Source organism: Rhinopithecus roxellana, chromosome 12 (genome assembly GCF_007565055.1).
Source record: "Rhinopithecus roxellana isolate Shanxi Qingling chromosome 12, ASM756505v1, whole genome shotgun sequence".
NCBI lineage: Eukaryota > Metazoa > Chordata > Mammalia > Primates > Cercopithecidae > Rhinopithecus > Rhinopithecus roxellana.
The window spans coordinates 37,463,515-37,483,647 of record NC_044560.1 but is presented as its reverse complement, the minus strand read 5'-3'; the positions used below and the strand labels follow the sequence as shown (position 1 = coordinate 37,483,647).

The window sequence follows — 20,133 nt, the reverse complement described above, 5'->3', positions numbered from 1 at the left end:
TCCTATGTAATCAATTTTACTTGTGAATTCTTTTACTCCATTTCTAAAATTCTATTTTTTCAACAAATATTTATCGAAGGCTCATTATATAAGCTAGACATTTAGTTAGGTGCTGTGGGAGACATAGAAATAAATGAGCTACAGATTAAATACTTAAAGCATTTTTAACATCTGGAAAAATGATAACCCATGTACAAAAATGACTGTAACACAAGGCAAGTAGTAAGTTTGTAAAAGACAGGATAGAATGATACTTCTTCCTTTCCCTTTCCTTTCCTTTTCTCTCATCCTATCTCCCTTTCCTTTCTCTTCTTTCCTCTTCTCTTCTATTTCATTTTCTTTCCATCAACACTGGGTAAATACGATGTATAAAACTGTCCTGAAAAAGTAGAAAATACCAGGTTGGCAATTTCAGCCTCAGCTACCAACACTGGGTGTGTACACTGACAGTAGAATTTAGGGAGTGGCAAAAAAAAAGAGAGTAGGTTCTGTCAATTTATATGGAATAATGTTTCCCAAGACAACCAGATGTGATTTTTTTTTTTTTTTTTTTTTTTTTTTTTTTTTTCAAGTAAAAAGCCACACAGAAAGGCTGAGATGAGGCAAAATGAAGAAAGCAGGACCATCGGTATGTTGAAGGCAGCTCACATTATAAGAGATGCTTGTTGATTAATTAGGAATTTTGAAGCCAGTTGTAAAACTGTTGGTAGCTTGCAGTCAGCCTAATGGGAGTATTTACACCAAAGAAATAGGTAACTACAATAAATCATGATTGTTTTAAAAACAGAAAGCTGTCTTACTAGTTCAACAATGGAAATAACAGCACCAAGAGTTTTTCACCTTCTGATTTTCTTTTTATAAACAGAAAGCTCTTCCACGAGTTCACCAATGGAAATAACATCAAGAGTTTTTCATCTTCTTAGTGGGCAAAGGTATGGATATTCGGTGTGTGAGCTTCAAGAGTATCTAAGGGACGTGACAACGTGGTTGGGAATATACCAGAGACTACAAACTGTCTATGCATCCCAGAGGAACAGGAAGCTCGTGCAGGTGAAAAGACTGGAGGAGGAGGTATGCTCATGATACCCAGGAAGCCCACCTCCCACTTCTTTGGTCTTCAGAAGTAAGACAAAGGACAATTAAATGAGTGGTTAGTAGTTGTTTAGAGAAAGAGAATTTTCACTTCATATGCTAGTCATTGATAATATTTGCCATTGTGGTTGCTGTTAAGTAAGTTTCTTCCTGCAGGCCTGTGAGAAGGCATAGCACATGAAAGTGGCAGTGCTTTCAACCTGATTATTATTATACAGTATAGACTTTTATTATATAACAAGCAATACTTACATTTTGTTATTCACTTATTTTTTACTATACACTTATACATATGCAGACACAGTAATAAACATCTAAGTGGTACAAATAGGTACAAAACCAAAAATAAAAGTCATTGCCTTCTAACTTCAATAAGATGTTTCAGTCTCATCCTGCATTCTACTGCCTTTAATATGCAATCAGCCACACTTCCCAAGGGGCTTTAGTCCCTTTTGTTAAAAAATAGTAATAAAGATCAAATCTAGGGGATAGAAGTAGAGATTTTAGTATTTTATGTGAGAATTGGGGATGCAGCATGCTTATGAAGCCACCTGAGTTACAGGGCAGAATATTACTTTTCTTTCTAAATAACAGGTAACAATTCTATATCGTTATTTTCAATTTAACCAAGTTTTTATTTTAGCACTGAGAGTTTTTAATCTAATTTATCCTTCCTTTGGTAGATTTGATGTTATTTATTGTCCTACCAAATAGCATTTTGTTTCCTATATATAGAAGTCTTTTTTTTTTTTTTTTTTTTTTTTTTGAGACAGACTTTTGCTCTTGTTGCCCAGGCTGGAGTGCAATGGCATGATCTCGGCTCACCACAAACTCGCCTCCCGGGATCAAGCCATTCTCCTGCCTCAGCCTTCTGAGTAGCTGGGATTATAGGCATGCGCCACCATGCCCGGCTAATTTTGCATTTTTAGTAGAGATGTGGTTTCTCCACATTGGTCAAGCTGCTCTCAAACTCCCGACCTCAGGTGATCTGCCTGCCTCGGGCTCCCAAAGTGCTGGGAGTAAGTCTTTTCTTACTCTCTTTTTGTCCCTTGCCTCAAGTACCCTAGAAGTGACTACCCACACAACTCCCCTTATCAGCATTTTAGAGGAAAAACCATCTGAAAAGTAAAATAAATTATATCTTTTCCCACAGAATTATAAAGAATATACAGGCAAAAGACACCTAACATTTCATATGGAATGATAAACAATTTGAAGAAAAAAAGGACAAATCTTTGAGATTTAGCCTAAAACTATTTTTTAACTTTGAATTTCCATGGGCATTTGTCAACATTTATCTTTTATTTCCAATAACATTGGTATTAAATTACAGTGAATATATACAAATATTTATTAGCTCAATATTATTTTATTAGTCCAATTTTTCAATTAGAGAGTCAGATAATACTCTAAATAATGGTCAAAAATCATCAGAATATTTTGTTACCCCCAAATTCAGGTAGAAGAAATTTCTGTATATTGTCCCATTCCACAAGACTCAACTCACAGTAGATTATAGCACATTGGAATATAACATATTTCATATTAAATATTATATTTAATCTACATTTAGATATTCTGAAATCTCCCTAATAGTTATAGAATTTTTTGTTTATTCCTAATGCTTTTCATGTTCACATAGGCCAAAATGAGAAAATTCATCACGTTTTACCAATAGAAAGTTTCACCTTCTATGCAAACACATATTTGCCTAGATCAAGGCATCATATGCCTACACTTCCAAAGTTAATTTGTATTACCTGCATGATCCCCCTAAAATAAAACCCCAATTATTTTATTCTTGTGATTTGGTAAATTGAGCCTCAGAAGCTCCATTCATTTAGAATATACATTTTCCAAAATCTTGATAGGCCGACCAGGCAAGATTTGTTGAAATCTTGACAGGCTGATTTTGACAATAATAAAAAAATGTGTTCTTAAAATTCTGTGTTGAATTTTAAGCACCTCTCTATCAAAGGGATAATAACTTAAATGCTTCAGATTATCTGTTAGAGACCCTATAAAACAATAATCTCTTTTTTTATGCATCCAATTAACATCAGAATCCATTTAGGGGACATGCTTCTCTTTGAGGGTCTTGTGAGGCCCTACACCCAGTTTATTCAAATGTCACTATTACAAAAGACTGCTGCCTCACCTTCAGTCTTCTGGAGCAAGGCCTGGCTGCAGACTCAGGACAGCTTGCTTTATTCTGTTGTACCAGCTCTCCCTGTTCCCCCTGCTTGTTCCTTTCTCACATTCTTGATGCTCGAGTTCCTAATATTTTATGAACTTTGATCCAGTTTTTTTAACTCCTTTATGTGTTCTCCCTCTGCTCAATATTATCCATTTAACAACCCCTCCTATTCCATCTAAGTAGAAAAATGTTTATACAGAGAGTATCTGAAAAGTTGATATCTATAAGTATTTCCAGAAAGATACATGATTCCTAATGATATGGAATTGTAATGTTGTCAACATAATTTATCCAAAGAGGATAACTTATTATCCTAGGCATAATTTTGTTTAGAGGAGATGGCTCTTGGATTGGGCCCACCTGAGTTTAGGAAAAGACTGGCAATGTACTTGTTTTCTCTACATCTACTAATCTTGGAGAAATAAGTTTCCTTTATCTTTTTGCTCATTTTTATAGATGATTTAGATCTCAATGTGAGGCTGCCATTTCTTAATAAGAAAGGAATGGATGTTTATCCCTTCAATAGAAAGTGAAAAAATGTCTATGGCAGAGGTTGGGCAAACTATAACCAGTAGTCCAAATTCTACCTTCAGCCTGTTTTTGTGTGGCCTGTGAGCTAAAGATTTTCTTAAAATATATGTTAAAGAGTTGTAAACACACACACACACAACAGGGACTGTATTTGACCTGTGAAGTACAAAATATTTAATATCAGGCCTTTTATAGAAAATGTTTGCAGACCCCTGTCTTAATATAGCTATCATAAAATTATCATTTAAAACATTTTCTGTATGACAGGTACATGTGATTTTGTATATGTTAGCTCATTGAAATCTTATAAGAATCTTAAGTATATTAAGAGTTGAAGTATTCTCCTCATTTTGGAGATGATAAAACTGAGATGTGAGAGGTTAATATCACATACTTTCTAAATGCCAGAGAGAAGATTTACACTAAGACAGTTAGGAACTAGAGCTGGTACTTACAACTATTATATTATACTGCGTCTGAATGTGACCTGACATTTCTTTGTTTGAGTCTATCCCACTCCTGATACTAATCTGCAAGCAGTCCAAACAGAATAGTGGTGAGATTGGCAGGACACTGCTCATACACAAAGCAAAGAATATACAAGATTCTTTAAGCATATAAAGGGAACCATGACTGTGCACAAGCTGGCTATATACTGAAGCAAACACAGCAACACTACCAGTTGGATGAGTAAGACCCTCTTGCTCTCAAATTCTCATGAAGTTCCCTGACTTCTAGTAACACTACTTGATCAGAGTACTGACTTTTCAAGGTACTATCCTTGATAGTCTCAGAAGATTCATACCTTGTTGGTCCCTGATGACTTCTCTCTCTAGAGATTTGTGCTATGTGCCTGACTGCTTCACATTTGACATTACTGTACTTGGTAACACTCTTTATTTATTTATTTATTTATTTATTTATTTATTTATTTATGGCAATTGGAATGGGATTACATTGCTGATTTGGCTTTCAGCTTGACAGTTGTTACTGTATGAGAATGTTAGTAATTTTTGTACATTGATTTTGCATCCTGAGACTTTGCTGATGCTGTTCATCAGCTGAAGGAACTTTTGGACTGAAACTATGGGGTTTTCTAGATATAGGATCATGTCAGTCTGCAAACAGAGATAGCTGGACTTCCTCTTTTCCTGTTTGGACGCCTTTTATTTATCTCTATTGCCTGACTGCCCTGGCCAGGGTTTCCTATATTGAATAGTAGTGGTGAGAGAGGGCATCCTTGTTTTGTGCCGGTTTTCAACAAAGACTTGACTTTGCTGTTACAAGTGTGATGGGTCTTTTAAAGTCAGCAGACAGATAGGTCTTAGTTTTTTTTTTTTTCTTTTTTTTTTATTATACTTTAAGTTCTAGGGTACATGTGCATAACGTGCAGGTTTGTTACATATGTATACTTGTGCCATGTTTGTGTGCTGCACCCATCAACTCGTCAGCACCTATCAATTCATCATTTAAATCATGTATAACTCCTACCATCAGAGTGAACAGGCAACCTAAAGAATGGGAGAAAATTTTTGCAGCCTACTCATCTGACAAAGGGCTAATATCCAGAATCTACAAAGAACTCAAACAAATATACAAGAAAAAAACAAACAACCCCATCAAAAAGTGGGCAAAGGATATGAACAGACATTTCTCAAAAGAAGACATTCATACAGCCAACAGACACATGAAAAAATGCTCATCATCACTCGCCATCAGAGAAATGCAAATCAAAACCACAATGCGATACCATCTCACACCAGTTAGAATGGCAATCATTAAAAAATCAGGAAACAACAGGTGTTGGAGAGGATGTGGAGAAATAGGAACACTTTTACACTGTTGGTGGGATTGTAAACTAGTTCAACCATTATGGAAAACAGTATGGCAATTCCTCAAGGATCTAGAACTAGATGTACCATATGACCCAGCCATCCCACTACTGGGTATATACCCAAAGGATTATAAATTATTCTACTACAAAGACACATGCACACATATGTTTATTGCGGCACTATTCACAATAGCAAAGACTTGGAATCAACCCAAATGTCCATCTGTGACAGACTGGATTAAGAAAATGTGGCACATATACACCATGGAATACTATGCAGCCATAAAAAAGGATGAGTTTGCATCCTTTGTAGGGACATGGATGCAGCTGGAAACCATCATTCTTAGCAAACTATCACAAGAAGAGAAAACCAAACACCGCATGTTCTCACTCACAGGTGGGAACTGAACAATGAGATCACTTGGACTCGGGAAGGGGAACATCACACACTGGGGCCTATCATGGGGAGGGGGGAGGGGGAGGGATTGCATTGGTAACACTCTTAAAGTATTTATCAGTACTATGAAAAGACTGAGGAGATTACATGTAAATTCTAGGCCCAACACCCTATTGGCAGATTGGGGCCACTAGGCCTACTGAAGGCATATTCCTGGAATAGCCAGATTGCTGTGCTTTCTTCTCTCAGTAGTGGTCTCTGTGACTATCAATTTCATCAGAGGTTTTGGTTTGTTACGAAAAGAGTTCCTGTCTCTGTTGTAATTTTCTCCTGCATATGCCCTGAGTTCTGGATTCTTCCATTATTCCTTTATTAATTTGATTTTACTTCCCTTGGTTTTGCAGTTGTCTGTTAACCTCTTTAACCTGTCATTGTACTCTATGTCTTTATAAGTTTATTCATAATATAGTTTTATAGTGTTATTTCAAGGACACTTTTGGAAGGCAAAGAGAGAGAAACATATGTACCAGCTCTAACATTCTGAAGTAGAAGCTATCAAACTTTATGTGACAAGAAAATGCATTTGATTATATACACTGACAGGTTTCCTATCACTTCATGCTTTAATGCATTTCTTTTCCCATGTTTTTGAAGCTTTCTCATCAACTGTGGAATGATGGAAATAAAAGAATCCAAGAAGTAATTCTTGATTTTAAATTCAAAAAACCATGGTTCAGGTGTATAACAGAAATCACTTGGACATATATATATATATATATATATATATATTTACCAAGACTAGAGAGGATTCCATGCAATGGGAAAGGGGAGCAAAGAGGGTGTTTATGGACAGGAGTGATATTCCCATCAAGTGATCACCAAGCTCTGTCTGTCCAAAACCAGAATCCTCTGAGTCTATTTCCTGGGAGATACAGGGAACTGAGATTATATATCTAGATATCATCCAGTGTCTAGTCAAATGAATGCCATACATTGGCTGTACTGAGTAGCTGTTAGGAGTTCTGTTTGTTCCCATCCGCAAAGATCATCCATTGACAGCAATCAACAAGTGCTTGCTGATCTTCCAAAGTGTTTGAAGCCTTGATATTTCATTTGGCCATTAAATGATTCATCCAGGGTGGATATACTCAGGTTCATGGCCTGAGGTAGTTTTCAGCTCCAAAAGTATTTTTAAGCTCTCTTTGTAAACCAAGAGAGGAAATGATGGAGGAGCAATGATTAATCAGAGGCTTCCAGGTAATAGTAGAAAGATAACTACCAAATTTTAGAAGAGTTTTAATTAAATTTATGAAGGCTTGGACAGGTATAGGAGAAACAAGGGTCGTGTTGTACCCCATGGCTAGTAGCAGCAGGGCTTTACCACCCTGAAACCTCAAAGGTCAAGGGAAGAGATTGGTTCCCAGAATCAAGAGAGGGTACCTATATGAATAGGGCTGACTGACAAGAGCTGTGTCTTCAGCATCCTGACCTCATTCTTCTCTCACTCTCAGACTCTCCTACAGTTGCCTCTCACTAGGATTGCTGTCAAAACTTGTACTAGTTCATATGTTTATGTTAGAAAAGAGTCATCATATAACTACAAAATAAATTCTTCCGCATGAAATTTGATCTTAGAACAGTCCTTCTCAAACTGTGGTAAGACAGCAGTTGTTGTTAAATTTCAAATTTCCTGAGAAATGATACTTTCATAAAATAGAATAAAAGTTAATAACTCAAAAATAAAATAAAAATAAAGAAGCATGAAAAATGCAAGCCTCAATTAATTTTCTAATATTTAATTATTCAATTCATAGACATAAAATTACTCTGCCAAAATGCCACAAAACTTCTGTACTTATATCATTTGAAAACGAGCAAGCCACAGACTGGCACTGTCTTGCATATCACCTCTTTATTGACACTAATCCAGACCACTCAATAATGGTGCCACATGTGATATATATCTGAAAATATTAAACAAAATAAAACAAAACAACAAAATGGGGACAGAAGTAGCTTCACCAAAAGATAATTATGGATTTTTTGGAAACTATTAAAAAATGACAGACTCTCTTGGTTTAATATGGCATAAATTAGCATTTTCCAGACTGGTGGAATATTGATCCCTACAGGTGCTCCATGACTTAAGAATGGCAAGGTCAAATACCACTGGGAAATATCCCCAATGTTCACAGTACACATTTGAATATTAAAGATTCTGAGCCATCTAGTAGTTAATAAACATTTTTTTTAAAAATCTAGCATTTCTCAAGTGTATTTGACTAATCCATTTTTTTCCATGTAATACTTATTAACATCTTTTGTAACATTACAAAATGCTGGTATACATGTATTTCTGCCTAATGAGGTAAACTAAATGATTCCTCTTGACAGCATTCTTAATTTCAGGATTCTATGAAACATTCAGAATTAGACCTGTCATTCAACAAAGCCAATTTAAAAAACTGCCTTGGCTAAACTTTCAGTTTCAAAGTTGTTATTCTATGCTTTGTTGATGCTCTATATTAGAGAGTAAGGAACTGTGTCAAAGAGTCATTCTTAATGAAGCAATTTTCTAATTTTACGTTATCTTTTGCTTTTCATATTTACCTGTGGTATTCTGGAAACCTGTGATTTAGAGGAAAACTTATCATACATTACTAAATACTTGGCTGCTGCAGTGCCTCATATATGTCAAGTTCTAAAAATTTACAATTTTATAAATATCTGTGAACAACAGTATTGTAGCATTAATAGAGAAGAATAATTCATTTTGATTTCACTGGACATGTATCAACACATGACTTAACTATGAAAAATAATTGTATTTAGCTCAAGTGGGAATTGAGGATAACGGTTTTGACTCTTCTGACCCTTGTGACAATATTATAAATGAAATACACAATCAATGGAGGAAAAATCAGAGGCTACTTGGCCCAAATTCTGCTAGTTGTTTATTATTTAATATCTGAAATTTTTTGAGGGCAGAGAGCTAATTTGAAATCCTTCAATATGTCTCTTTCTTAGTCCATTTTGTGCTCCAATAACAGAATACCTGAGACTATATAATTTATAAAGAACAGAAATGTATTTATTACACTTCTGGAGGATGGGGAGTCCAAGATCAAGGTTCCAGCAGGTTTGGTATCTGGTAAAGCCCTGGTTTTCACTTACAAGATGATGTATTGAACACTGCATCCTCTGGAGGGGAAGAACAGTGTTCCTCACATGGCAGAAAAGCAGAAAAGCAAAGAGAGACAATCTACTCCAAAAAACCCTTTTAAATTATTTATTTGAGATGGGTCTCACTCTGTCAACCAGGCTGGAGTGCAGTGGTATAATCATAGCTCACTATAGTCTCACACTCCCATGTTCAAGGAGTCCTCCTGTCTCAGCTTTTCAAGTAGCTGGGACTACAGGCATACACCACCAATACTAGATAATTTTTTTAAATTAAAACGTTTTATTTTTAGGGACAAAATCTCTCTGTGTTGCTCAGGCTGGTTTTGAACTCCTAGTCTCAAGTGAACCCCCTGCCTCAGTCTCCCCAGTAGTTGGAATTATAGACACAAAACACCGCACCCAGTTCAAAGTCCTTTGTGAAAGGTATTTAACCCATTCATAAGTGCAGAACTCTCATGACCTAATCATCTCTTAAATATCATTACCTTGGCAATTAAATTTTGATATGTTTTAGAGCAGACAAACATTTAAAAAATAGCAGTCTCTTTTGCTATCTATAGTTTAAACAAGAGGTTCTCTCTTTAGTATTTTTCATTTTATTTTCTAAATATTAAATTTCTCCCTTGTTCAGGAAAGTCATTTAAGAGGAACAAAAATCTATCACTTCATTGATACTTAAGAAATACATCTAACGCATCAGGCATCTGCAAACATGAAGAGAATGGATTTTCTTTTTTTCCTATTACCATAGGAAGCAATAGTAAGTTAACTTACCTACCAAAGTTCACAATATGTGAAATATCTAAGGATACGTGAAACTTTTAGACCAAAAGTGTGCAGGATTACATGGCAATGATGAGACCAGTTCTATGACACATGAATGGTAACATTTTATAGGGAGAAATGATCACTCTTAAAGGGTAAGACAGTGTAATGGTTAAAAGAAGTAGTATAATGCCAAATGTTTAACAACTAGCCTCGGGGGTGGAGGTGGAAGGCACTTGGTAGAATGTTTGCTAATTTCCATGGTATAAGTACTTTCATCATGGTCACTTTCAAGTTATAACCATGATGTCACCAAACACACAGTTTGGAAAAGATGTGCCCACCATTATATACTGTTTCCACCATATAGACAAAATAGACACAGATGAACTCAAAAGCATTAATAATAGTATAGTAAAGTTAGATACTTAGGCAGTAATGTGTTTTGAATATTTATTGTAAGCTGATATAATTTAACTTTTGCCAATGGCTTTTGCTATGGTTTGAATGTGCCCTCTAAAAACTGTGCTGAAAATTAATCTCCAGTGTGGCAGTATTGAGAAGCAGGGCCATTAATCCATTAACCCATTGAGCCATTAATGGGTTATCATGAGAGTGGAACTGGTGGCTTTTTAAGAAGAGGAAGAGAGACCTGAGCTGGTATATTACCATGCTCAGCACCCTCACCATGTGATATTTCGCACTGTCTCTGGACTCTACAGAGTCCCTACCGCAAGAAGGCTCTCACCAGATGTGACCCCTTCTCCTTGGACTTCTCAGCCTCTTTAACTATTAAGAGATAATAAAAAAAAATTACCCAATTTCAGTTACTCTGTTATAAGCAGCAGAAAACAGTCTCATACAGCTATGTTTGACAATCAGCTGAAAAAATACTCTGAAAATTTAGTAAACTGGCTCTTGTAAGCTGATACAAGTTGTCTCCCACACATCACTGGGTAAGAATGTAAGGTTTAAAGTTAGATCTGAATTTGATTCCTTGCTCTGCCACTTAAAACTGTTGACCTTGTGAAGTTTATATTTATTCTCTACGCCTTCGTTTTTTGGATGAATGATAAGGGTAAAAATTATATCTATTTTGAATAGCTGTTGTGAGGATTAAATAAGATTGATAGCCTCCTCTTTCCCCAGGGAGCAAGGGCTCCACGGCTAAAAATTTCATAAGGTCCCTGTTAGAACCGTGACTACAAAGCATCTTTTTTTTTTTTTTTTTTTTTTTTTTAACTAAAGGAGAAGCCATCAAGAGGAATATGCTCTGTTCTACATAATGATGTAATTTGCATAATTTAAGGGAGAACAGGCAGGTTTCTTTAAAGGGTTCAGACTGTACTATCATTGAAATTGTTTTAGCCCATTCTCACATTGCTATGAAGAAATACCCAAGACTGGATAATGTATAAAGAAAAGAGGTTTAATTGACTTACGTTTCACGTGGCTGGAGAGGCCTCAGAAAACTTAGAGTCATGGCAGAAGGTACCTCTTCATAGGGTGGCAAAAGAGAGAATGAGTGCCAAGTGAAGGTGAAAGCCCCTTATAAAACAGTCAGATCTCAGGAGAAATCACTCACTATAATGAGAACAGTGTGGAAGAAATTGCTCTCATGATTTAATTATCTTCACCTGGTCACCCTTGACACATGGGGATTATTACAATTCAAAGTGAGATTTAGGTGATAACACAGAGCCAAACCATATCAATTTCCTTGGGATATACACAGTTTAGTTCCAACAAGCATTCATCTTTCCTTTAGTGGTAAATTTGCAAACAAGATCCTATTTCTTGGAGAGCTTTTACATTCCCTAGAATATCTTATGGGACTTGTAGACCAAAGCCTCTTCCTTGTTTCCTCCTTTATGGACTCTATGGAAGACAATAAAAATGGGTGGAGACATCACAGTTTACCTTAAAAAAAGGAGAGATAATTTAGAAGACAGGCATAAATCTAAGGATGGGGAACAAGAATAGAAACTTGGAATCCATACACCAAGAATCCCCATATGAAGGATTTGGACTTTGTGAAATGTTCTACTGAGTTTATAGCATTAAGTTCTCCATCTGCTTTGTAACCTAGCCACGCAGTGTTTAAACGAATATTTTTTATATACCTATTACATGTAATGCACTGTGAATGGTACTAGGGATACTATGGTGAACAAAAATGAATAGTCTTTATCTTCACTGAGCTCTTATATTAGTGAAGACAAATGATCAACAAGAAATTAAAGGGACAGAGTAACAATTCCAAGCAAGGATAAGTGCTATGAAGAAAATGAAACACTATAATAGAAAAAAACCAGTTGACTGGGTGAGGGAATGGAAATTAAGAAAAGGCCAATGAGAGAAGACCTCATGAAAATGTAGATTTATTTATTTTTTCTAAGAGCAACAGAAAATATTGAAAAATTTTTATAGGAAAGGACATACCCTGGGAATTGTATGAAGAAAGTATTAGAGGGGACTGTACTGGAGGCAGAGAGAGAGGATAGAAAACAACTACAATAATCTAAGCAAAAGATGGTGGTAGGTCATACCAGTGTGGTGTCAGTAGGGATAAAAAGTACAGAGTCTAGTTCTATTGTGCTGTTAGCATCAACAAAATCAGCTGTTATATTGGAATCAGGCACTGGGGAAAGGGAGGATGACTCCATTGTGCTTCAACCTTTAAGTAAACAGCATGAAACACAATGTAGGGGCCAAGGGAAAGCTTCCCCATCACTCTCTAAAGGTTCTTTGCAAATGAGCTAACAATTGACATATTAATAGGAAAAAAGGCATACAAATTTATTTAAGTGTAAAAGTATTATATAAGTATGAAGAATTCCATCATGAAATGATTATCAGGTAATCCAATAGGGTTCAGATGTTTACCCATTCCATTTTTCAAAGGGAGTGACGGGGTAATTTTGAAGGGAAGTAAATAATTTTAAGGGAGAGTAAATGGATCTCAGAGGTAGACATTATCTTGTATAATTCTCTTTGGGTATTGAATGGGACTGGAGAGAAAACAGTAATTTGAGACAGAGTTCACCAGAACTCTAGGTATGGTGTTTCAATTTTCAATCTCTTTCTCTGTGATATGAGTTTTAATCTTCTCTGGTTAATTAAATTTCAGGGAAGGGATTGAAGGCAGTCCCTTTGGGGGTCTATTTTGTAAGCAGATGAGGGAACTTCAGAGATCACCCTCATCCTATGCTTTGGGAGAGAAAGAGGATTGAGAGACAGGAATGATATAGGGGAGTCAGAGAGAACTTAAGGCTGCTTTCTTGGTTCAGCATGTCAAAATTCCATATTGTGGGGGTATTATGGTTTAGCTTTGTGTCCCCACCCAAGTATCATGTTGAATTGTAATTCCTAATGTTGGAGGAGGGACCTGGTGGGAGCTGATTGAATCATGGGGGCAGATTTCCCTCTTGCTGTTCTCACGACAGTGAGTAAGTTCTCACGAGATCTGATGGTTTAAAATTGTGTGGCATTTCCCCCTTCACTCTCTCTCCTGCTTTGTCATGGTAAGATGTGCTCGCTTCCCCTTCACCTTCTGCCATGATTATAAGTTTCCTAAGGCCTCCCAGCCATGCTTCCTGTACAGCCTGCAGAACTGTGAGTCAATTAAATCTTTTTTCTTCAAAAATTATCCAGTCTCATGTAGTTCTTCACAGCAGTGTGAGAACAGACTAATACAGGGTGTACCATTTTCTGAGTTCCAACAGCACTGTACAACTTTATATGCAGAAGTACATTTAAGTGCATGGACACCTTCCAAAGCTTTGGGAACGCATCTAGGAAAATCTTACGTGGTCATATATTTGTGTTAATTTGTGAAAATGAGACATATGTTTACCATAATCTCTTCCTCTTTCCATTCTAACTTTTCTTCCATCACACTTCTCATTTGTTGTGTAGCTATTGGATTAGCTGAAGGCGTTTTTAGGGTGCAAGTAAGAAGAATTTGAAAGGAACATGCATTTAATTTGGGTTGAGTGCCTTGCAGTTATATCCATGTATAATCAAGTTATTGTGAGCTGTCCTTGTCTTCCAGGAATACTTCCACCTCCCACAGTGCCAACATACTCCATATTGGTATAGGGCAAGAAGTTGTGACACAATATGAAAGTGTTCCATACTATTCAGCTCTGGAAGTAATGCTACAGAAGCAAGATTTTAAAAGTGGTACAGGAAGCTATCTTTGAAAACTCCTTCTAGCTCTCAGATATGTACAATTGTTTCAGTGACAGAGCTCCTACAAATGTTTATTAATATATAATATTTATAAACATTTTTTCATAAAATTTTTAAGCTAAATGTAAGGAAGGAAGTAGTATTTAAAAATGCAATTCTAATATAATGGCAGGGAAACATCTTAATAGAAGCCAAAAGCATAAACAGAGATGAAGAAAAATGATAGAAATACTAACATTCCAAAAATTATCTTAAGTTACAACACAAGCAAACTAATGTCAAAATCATGAATATAGAGAAAAGAATCATAATAGTGAAAATACAGATGATGAAATGACATCTCATTTAAAAGATTATAAAAATCAGGAAACTATCTCCCAAACAGGAACCCAAAAAGAAGAAGAAAACTTAATTTTTATGATTATAAAGGTGAGCAGCAATTTTATATCAACAAAATAATTGAGTTCAATAAGTACTGTGATTTTTGATTGTGGTCTTCTTCACTGGGAAATAATTTTGTTCAACACTGTTTAATAAAAAAATTTTTTGAAATTGTTCCCAATAATTTTACAGAAATCACACATAACATAAAAATGATACTTCAGCAGATGTTTTGAAAATAAAATGATCAAACTCTTATGAGACCCTGGCTTGGCTATTCCAAGACTAAAAGAATGTATGTATTGTTTTGTTTAAGCTGTTTTTTAACAAGAAAGTCATTACTTATAACAGATGAGCTTCCAGACCAGATGTGGAACCATTGAAAATCATGAAGAACCATTGAAAATCATGAAGACTCCACAGAGCACAAGAAATCTATATTTATACTTGGATTTATACAAGTACATCAATTACAGATGCCTCTATGCTAATGTCTTCAATAACAGATAAGAAACAAATAACATTCAGTGTTATTTTGAAGAGCTTAACAAAATATAATGAGGATTATTAAATTTTTGAGTGAAAAACTTTTGTACTTCAGAGGTAACAATGAAGATGGGCTTTCTTCAAATTTCTAAATTTGCTCAATTTACAACAACAGTTGGGAAAATATCAAAATTAAAAAGGAATAAGTGTGACATACCTAAAACAGTTTAAGAATTAATTCTAATAATGGTAAAATGTCTACAAAATGAAATGATAAACAGACAAACAAAAAGTACACCAAATATTAATCCCTTGTTCTACCTTCTAAACTGGATACAAAACACTAATTAATTAGCAACTATTGCACTCTCTTGTTTTAACGAAAAACCTGATGAGTATTTTTTTTTCTATTGAAAACCACCTAATTACCTGTGACTTCAAATTCCAAAAAATGAAAGAAGTTCTGGAAAATGGTAATTTACTGCTGAAAAACGTCAGCAATGCACTGTATGATAATGCAGTTGTTATGAAAGGTGAAGACAAAGAATTGCAAGCACTCTTCAAAATTTTAATAAGTAACCAGAAGATGTGCCTTGCCAGCTCATTTCCTTAATCTTGTCAGAGAAAAAGCTGCTGTGACAGTAGCCAAAATTGTTGACTGCTTTAGTATTTTGCAACAGTTATGTTTTCTTTCAAGATTCATCTCGTAGATACAGCATTTTAAACAATAGGACTTTTTAAACACATATACAACTTAAATTTTCATTAAAAAATCTCAATGTAAAAAGAGGATCTACCTATTCCAAAGTTGCTTGAGATTTGCGTAATGGATATAATTATATTTTAAGGATCTAACATATTCTTTTTCCTAAAAGTTGGATATATAAAATGTTTATCTAAAAAGTTGATGAAGCTTGAGTGTGCCATTTTAACTGTTCTTCTGAAGACATTTTGGAATGTTTCAATAAAACAAACCAGAAATTACACTCCCGATTTGGAAGTATATACAAAGTACCACATTTAATCATCTTTAAGTTTCCATTAGGAATTGGTAGAAAATTCTGAAATAAAGGCAATAGATTCTGACACAAAAGTAGTAGGGCAGAAGAGATGACATTGCATTAACAAAAACTATTCAGACGTTGCAAAGTAAATAGAAACATTTTTTTTTTCCAGGTAGTGCCAAAATGTATTAAAAGGAAGAGATAAAGTTCAATTAAAAGTACTGTATTGGGTAAGTTATTTGATTGTTTGATAATCCAATTATTAAAGAAGAGTGAATTCTTTTAACACCCTGGGAAAAATGCTTGAGAGGAAATACTGGTATAAGAGACCAGAATATGCCAGCCCCAATTATGCCTCTTTGGCATAAGGATTAATTTGAATTGATTGTTTTGAGAAACAGCAGACACAGGAGAAACTCTGAAAATGAGATCAGAAGTTATACGTTTGTAAAAAAACATAAATTTATAAAGAAAATCTTCATTTGTAAGGGTATCTCCCTCCCTATACCAGGAAGAGAAGGATGACTCTAAATCACAATGGAATCTTCTCAATGACGAGGACACTGATTAACTCTGCAAAGCAAACCTTACCCTTATCTACCACGCTTTTTCTGGTCACCTCCTCACAACTGGCCTCTCCCACACCTGTCTTTCTTTTATTTCAGCAGAAGATAACAGTGTTTAAACCTGAATTCTAAGCCACTTCTTTGAAATTTCCTCATTTATTTTGTGGGAGGAGGCATTTCCCATGTATATATGGAATATGTGTGCTAATAAACTTGTTTGCTTTCTTCTTTCCTTTACCAGGGCCCCAGTCCATGAATAAAATGGGTAGAAGGAAAAAATATTTTTTTCTTCCCTGCACTGGCTTGGCATACATGAAGATAGCAGAGCACTCATGATACTCCACTACACTGAGGAGACCATTAATAGCAAAATGGGAATGATGCTGTTGATTCAAACAAAACTGAAAGTCCCTTGAAATCCTACAGCTTGTATAGAACAGAAACTGGATAGAACAGAAACTAGATAGAATATTTCCAAATTTTACAATCATCTTCAAAATTTATATAACATAACTGGCTTTATTAATAATTTAGAAAAGTTTCTTTATATGTGAAAGTGAAAAAGATTTCTGTAACATAAAAACAATGCAGTATTTTAGGCAGGTAATTAATTATTTATGTTAATTTCATAAGCTTTGTGGCATTTGCCAGGCTTAAAATTATTAATTTATTTTGATTTCTTTTTCTAAATACATATTAACCTTCATGCTTAATGATGTATCTGTAATTTTATGTTACTTATCTTGAAGAGAGCCTCTCAAACTGCATGAGACCCAAGCCTAGAACCCAGCAAAACTGTCTCTGCCTGTTCTTCTATCACGAGACTATCAAAGGAATGGGAAAGCAGAAAAGTGGCCTGTTCTACATAGACCTCTTTGCTGGTGCTGAAAAGGAGGCATCCTCTGTTTTAGTACCACTTTTAAGGTACGAAATTCATACATTCTTTGTAAGGGCTTGCAACAATTCTCTATGCTAAGAACTCAGCTTTTGGAATTAGATTGCCTGGGTTTGTGGCTCTACGACTTAATGGCTATGCAATCTTGAGAAACTCTAAGTTTTGTCTTTTCTCCAAATGAAGATGGAAATATATCTCATTCAGTTGTTATGAGGGTTAAATACACTGAGGAGCTGAATATATATTTATTCAATGAGGGAAAGACAAATACTAATTACAAACACCAGGGTCATGATATAGTGAAAATTCAGGAAGGCTGAACAATAGGAGAGAGATTTAGAAAGGAGGGACCTGTGCCAAAGAAAATGTCACAATACGAGGCAATGAGATAAAGAAGGGGGAAGAATTGTCCTCAAATGGAAGGCCATGTTTATGAGATGCCTTATTTCAAACTATGCCTAAGGACATTGACCACTAAGTAGTAGACGCTGACAAAACCTCAAAGATTGGGAGACAGTGGTTAGTTCATGGTGGATGTGAATATTGTAATTTACAAATTTTCTAAGCCTGTTGATTCTTGAGTTCTACACAACATAGCTGCAGTCTCCATACCAATTTTCGCCTTAGGTTGCCAAATGACAACATAGTGATAAAGCTCCTTCACTCTCAGAGAAAAGACAGCCCTTCCTTCACATTCCCTAAGGTATGGGAGAGAACACTGGCCATCAGCCAGCAGTCTGGAGTCTTCCCCAAGCTGAGGGACACCTTGTACATACTATTATGCAACTATTTCCTGGGGATATGGCTGATCCAAAACACAAGGGGAGCATATGAAGAAGGACACATGACTGGTCCCTTTACTGTCCAAAGCCCACATCATGGTTTTTTTTGCAGCCCTTTTTCTAGGAGAGCAGCCCTTCACAAGGACAGGCCTGTCACCAAGTCATTCCCACCAATAATAATAACAAAAATGACATCCAATGTGATTGAACCATGATTATATGCCAGTCCCAGAGTTAACCATTTTAGATGCACATATTGTACTCTCTTTCTCTCAGGCACCCTCCTTTGGCACATAGTGAAAAAGTGGAAGATTATATTTGACATCTTCCTGAGTTTTTCACTTGTAAGTTCTCAGCAGTGTGCACTCTTCTCTAAAGCCTCTACTGCTCATGAGCCACCAGAACTACTTTTGTTGTCATTAAACTTTTTGAACACTAGTATGTGCAAGGTACTGTTCTAGGAGCTCGAGACACATCGATATACAAAACAGAATATGGCAAATGAAAGTTTGATTTGGTGCACATTTTGTAGATGCTTTCAAAGCATTATTTTTAAATATCTGTGAAATTCATAACGTCCCACATTCACATTAATACTAGTTGGTATTAAATTATGCATTTATGCTAATTTTCATATTCCCTTTTACTTGAAACAGTTCTAATCTGATAAATATAGTTATAATTAACAGTAACTTCTGTGTATAAAAAATTAGTTTTCAGGGATGGATATGCTTTAAATTTTTCTTCAATTTCTTAATCATGTCACACAGACATGTTCTGGACAGAACCACTAAAGACTTGTTCTCCTTAGGAGTCAACTAATGTAACTTGGAAGCATGCAATGATTCTGGATATTACATTTTGTATAATGTTCTGTTCCTTGTCACTGACCATTACTTTCAGGTTCATGGACTATCAGCCTGCAGGCCAAACTTTAAAAAAGAAATTGCTGGTTGATACATTCTTCCAGCTCTTACCACAGAAATGTGGAAAATTGCAATTTGCTTAATCAGCTTGGAAAAATATATGCAAGCAGAAATAACATGGCTAGAATTGATTGTAAACTTTCATTGCTGTTAAAACTAGTTTTCTTCAGATTTTTAGAAAGCAGGGCACATACCTGAGAGAAGGAAAAAATGGAGACTGCCATGGAGTTAACGTGATGAACATAATTTTCCAGTCCAGATAATCCTGCTAAATTCCTTGTATATAGCTAAATTCCATAGCTATACTTGGGTGCAAGAAGTAATTAGGATTAAATATGAAAAGTTAAAACTTTCGCAGATGCTTGGTATCCACATGGGAGGCTGGCTGCAGAGTTACAGATCAGTGGAAATATGTACACATACCTTGAGTTCAGCAAAGAATTTGATAAAGTGCGTCCATATTGTCACTAAGCTGGAGAAATCTGGGTAGAGTGAGGTGTGAGTTAAGTGAACCTGCGTAACTGTAGCCTGATAGTCTATTTGACTTATAGATGATGAGTAAATAAATGTTTTCAACTACATTGAAATGAATTGGTCTGTGTTAATCCATATGAAGTGCCATAGTAATGCACATGGCATCGTTCTATACCCTATTTTATTTAGTATGCTGATTGAAGGTCTGTGAAGATTTCTAGGACCAGCTTGTCAAGCCACAGGCCTTCGGTCAGGTTGTTTTACCAAGTGTTCACTAATAGTTAAATATAATAAGACTCTTGCAACCCTATCCTATTTGCTTCCCCTGTGGCATTGAATCCTGACTTTGACCTATTTTTAGAAAATCCATCTTCCTTTGAATTCCAAGATGCTATTTTTGCAGTCTTCCCCTTCACACTGTGAGTA

At 35.6% G+C, this 20,133-nt stretch overlaps 1 long non-coding RNA gene across 1 annotated transcript; it reads left to right on the top strand.

The window, feature by feature from the left end:
• Positions 1-935: 935 nt before the first annotated feature.
• On the top strand, positions 936-17,506 carry LOC115892327. The gene is made up of 3 exons (XR_004052213.1): positions 936-1,071; positions 16,237-16,294; positions 17,380-17,506. It is a non-coding gene; the product is annotated as an uncharacterized LOC115892327 (long non-coding RNA).
• Positions 17,507-20,133: the final 2,627 nt, after the last annotated feature.